Source organism: Callithrix jacchus, chromosome 7, assembly GCF_049354715.1.
Source record: "Callithrix jacchus isolate 240 chromosome 7, calJac240_pri, whole genome shotgun sequence".
NCBI lineage: Eukaryota > Metazoa > Chordata > Mammalia > Primates > Cebidae > Callithrix > Callithrix jacchus.
In genome coordinates, this window is record NC_133508.1 from 156,889,853 (window position 1) to 156,894,528 (window position 4,676).

At 46.3% G+C, this 4,676-nt stretch overlaps 1 non-coding gene across 1 annotated transcript; it reads left to right on the forward strand.

Annotated features, from left to right (window-relative positions):
* The first annotated feature begins 394 nt into the window (after positions 1–394).
* Positions 395–466, forward strand: TRNAC-GCA (transfer RNA cysteine (anticodon GCA)). The gene has a single exon. It is a non-coding gene; the product is annotated as a tRNA-Cys (tRNA).
* The last annotated feature ends 4,210 nt before the right edge of the window (positions 467–4,676 follow it).

Sequence of the window (4,676 nt, forward strand, 5' to 3'; positions counted from 1 at the left end):
CCTCCGCTTCCTGGGGTTCAAGCAATTTTCCTGCCTCACTCCCTAGTAGCTGGGATTAGAGGTGCCTGCCACCAAGCCCAGCTAATTTTTTGGTATATTTAGTGGAGATGGGGGTTTCACCACATTGGACAGGCTGGTCTCGAACTCCTGACCTCACCTCAGCCTCCCAAAGTGCTGGGATTCCAAGCGTGAGCCACCATGTCCAGCCCAGGATGTCATTTTTCAAGTATTTCCTCTCATTTTATTAGTGCCCAAGGGAAAAGCCAAAGCAGATGATAGGTAATTAAGAAGGTGGGGCTTTAGAACACACAGCGTGCCAGAACTCTAGTGTGGGTGGAACTTGATTCTATTGAGTCACCATAAGTAGACAAGAAAGGAGGTCCTGATAGGTGAAGGGGGTATAGCTCAGCGGTAGAGCATTTGACTGCAGATCAAGAGGTCCCTGGTTCAAATCCGGGTGCCCCCTTCCCGGATGTTTTCTCACTTCCAATGGAAAGTAAATGCTGTGAGTCACAGTGTCACCAGAAAAGATGAAGGAACTTTTAACGTTCCTCCCATATTCCAGCTCACCGCTAGGACAAAAAGCCTCTTTAGGACCTCCTGTGTCTTCAATTAAGACCAAGTCCTAGCCAGGCATGTTGGCTCATGCCTGTAATCCAAAGCACTTTAGGAGGCCACAGCAGGGGATCATGAGGTCAGCAGATCAAGGTCATCCATGGTGAAACCCCATCTCTACTAATACAAAAATGTGCCAGGTGTGGTTGGTGCGCACCTGTAATCCCAGCTACTTGGGAGTCTGTGGCAGGAGAATTGCTTGTACCCAGGAGGCGGAGGCTGCAGTGAGATGAGATCATGCCACTGTACTCCAGCCTGGGTGACAGAGACTCCATCTAAAAAAAAAAAAAAAAGAGCCAGCCAGGCACAATGGCTCATGCCTGTAATCCCAGCACTTTGGGAGGCCAAAGCAGGCAGACCACGAGGTGAAGAGATCGAGACCATCTGGCCAAGAGAGTGAAATCCCGTCTTCATGGCAGTTGTCACACACCCGCACCGGCGCAGGGCCCCAGCCCAGCTCAGGCACTGGCCGGGTCTTTGATGAACAGCTGTCACGGAAGCCCTCCCCACAGGCTCGGCAGTGATGCTTTTTGTCGTTATTGTTGCAGCTCTGTTCCAAGCCCACAACAAAACAGAGAGGCAGGTAGGTTATGGCACATGTCTGCTCAGCTGAGAAGTCGACCAGAGCTGGAGCAACCAGAAACTAAGGCAGGTGGTGTTAGCTCAAGCAGGACAAAACTTTTTAGTATGAGTTATCTGAGCGTGGAAAGGAAGCCTGGTGGGCAGCGAGTGTCCTTTTACTAAGTGTCTGGGTTAAAGCTGGGTGCTCTCTTGCTCTGGGTGCTGTCGCATTAATGGATCAAGCTGAGGATGACCCTAAATAATCTTTAAAGGCTCCTTTTCCCCAGATTCTGTATCTGCATCCTCACACATCTAAGCTATACTAATTGGCCGCAACAGACAAGGAAACTATAAGCCAAGAGAGAAAATACTTGCAGGAAAACATGACGGGAAATCAGTGGGCAAAGAGGAAACTGGTCTTCTCAACGACTCCTACCCTTCCCAGTACTCACAGAGCTCAGTGCACTGGCAGAAACGTTTGCGTCTCCCTCACAGAGCAAGCTTAGCACAGGGCAAAGCAGCGTTAAGCAGGATGGGCTGTGCCAGGGTGTAAGGGCATCGTGCCACACCATACCAGAACCTGGGAGTTGGGCCTCCAGTAGGCAGTGGCAATCTGGTCTGTCAGCCAGGAAGTCACAGCCTTGGTGGGTCCAAGGCTAAGCTCGGACACCGACTGAGCCATGAAGTTCATGCCGTCCAACAGGCGCTGGGCAGTGTTGTTGTTGTCCTTCAGAAACCCGTCATTTCATTTCTGAAATGAAAATGCAGGCTCCCGTCATGCTGAGAAGGGAGTGAAAGGAAGGAGGAAGAGGGAAGTCTGGTGAGTTGCAAACTCATTGTGGCTAACTCAGAACCATTAACTCCCTGGCAGGGAAAAATGCAGACGGACCAAGATCCCTCTGGCTTTATTCTCTTCAAGGTGACTATAAGACTTGACATGTAGCTGTTCGATTCAGGACTTACTAAGCCCAGACGTACAGCTGGTCCTCACACCTCACTGGGCAGACTCAATTACCCACTCGAATGTCCCACACGTTTCCTGCCAGTACCTTGACTAATACAATGTCTTCTATAGGAGCAACCTGAGGGGACTTTCTCCTCTCTGACTTGAAAGCCCAGGGGAAGTGCGGTTTCATTTTTAACCAGGTCGGGTTGCCAATGAATTCAGTAGGATTGGACCTCATGTTTTAAATGCCAGGGGATTTTCATTAAAAATCAAACTCTTGAAACTTGACCTTTTATGGTCATGAAATTCCACACCACTTAGCACATTAAGCAGCACCTGAAATGATGAGTGAACATCCTGATTAGTTTAACATAGCAAGCATCTGAAAAACGGGATCCTTAGGGACGTCTCTGAGGTTTCGTGATTAGCGTGAGCTCTCATCAGTACGGTATCTCTGTTGTCTTCCTGATTAATTATGATTGTTATCACTAAATCCGCTGTGAGTAAAATGGTGGAAATAGCCAAAGGCCATCCACCATGTACTCCATAGATGAACAGAATCAAAAGGGCACAAAAAGTCTGAATGAAACGACTTAGCTTTAACTCAGAGCTCCTTCTAAACTGGTGCTATTTAACAAAACCTTTGATTCCTCACCACCTTCTTTTCCAAAAGCACAAAGTCAAAAAGGAAACGAGGATGAAAGAGTGATGTGTCAGAAGTTTCATAATTACGTAAAAGTTCACCAGCCTTCCTTCCAAAAGCACAAAAAGTCAAAAAGGAAATGAGGATAAGAGAGTGATGTGTCAGAAGGTTTTATAAATACATGAATGTTTATTTACGCTAAATAAAATTATAATTTCCCCAGTGTTTCAGAGTTTCAAACTATTCCTGTCTTGGTTTTGTCCCTACCAAGCCCTGTTCTACAAATATTTACACAATCATAAGGCAGATCTATTTCAGGAAATTGAAGAACTGAGAACATTCTCCAGATAATTCACTGTAAATTATTATCATCAACAATATGTTCTAATTCCTAAACCTCTCCTCTCCTGAAGAAAATATTATATTTGGATGATGATGATGAGCCTCACCACCCCAGTCACATTCTGTTTCTTTGTGTCTGGGTAGATAATGAATACCGAGGACTTCCTCTTTTCTTTCTTTTCTTTTTCTTTTTCACAGTGAATAATTGTAGTATTCCTGTATTTTTCTGTGTGTGTGTGTGTGTGTGTGTGTGTGTGTGTGTGTTTTGTTTTTTTATTTTAATTGTACTTTAGATTCTGGGGTACATGTGCAGATCATGCAGGACTGTTGCATAGGTACATACATGGCAATGTGGTTTGCTGCCTCCATCCCCCGTCACCTACATCTGGCATTTCTCCCATGTTATCCCTCCCCTACCTCCTTACTTCCCCCCCCCCGGCTATCCCTCCCTTGGTGCCCCTCAACAGACCCCAGTGTGTGATGCTCTCCTCCCTGTGTCCATGTGTTCTCATTGTTCAACACCCCAGTATTGAGTGAGAACATGCAGTGTTTGATTTTCTGTTCTGTGTCAGTTTGCTGAAAATTACGGTTTCCAGATTCATCCAAGTCCCTACAAAGGACACAAACTCACCATTTTTTATGGCTGCATAATATTCCATGGTGTATATGTGCCACATTTTCCTTGTCCATTCTATTGTTGATGGGCATTTGGGTTGGTTCCAGGTCTTTGCTATTGTAAACAGGGCCACTGTGAACATAAGTTTGCATGTATGCATCTTTCTTTTATAATAGAATGATTTATAATCCTTTGGATATATACTCAGTAATGGGATTGCTGGGTCAAATGGAATTTCTATTTCTAGGTCCTTGAGGAATCACCACACTGTCATCCACAATGGTTGAACTAATTTACACTCCCACCAGCAGTGTAAAAGTGTTCCTATTTCTCCACATCCTCTCCAGCGTCTGTTGTCTCCAGAATTTTTTAATGATCACCATTCTAACTGGCGTGAGATGGTATCTCAATGTAGTTTTGATTTGCATTTCTCTAATGACCAGTGATGATGAGCATTTTTTCATATGATTGTTGAACTCATATATGTCTTCTTTTGAAAAGTTTCTGGGAACGATCCAAGATGGCCGATCGCTAACATCCCGGGATTGCAGCTCTCAGGGAAGGCGCGGAGAACTAGAGGACGCCACACTTTCAGACAAAGTCTGGTCACTCACGGAGCAGAAGATCCCCCAGTGGAGGAAACACACGGGTCGCCAGCGCGACTCTCGTGGTCGGCGCAGCACCTCGACGCGGCAGCGCTTGGCGCAGAGTAAACGGGACAGGTTCCCCTTCTGACCGAGGTTTGGAGCCCCGGGAAGGCAGAGTCGCCTACTACGGACACAAGAAGGAAGCCGGACAGGAGAATCCTGGGCAGAAAAGCACCATCAGTTTTAACGCCGCTGCTCTGGCCCTGGGAACTAACAACCTGGACGTCCACTCAAGAGACCTAATCTGAAAGTTGGTAATTTCAAAGACGACAGGAGGATAAATTTACAATGACGGGAAGAAACCAG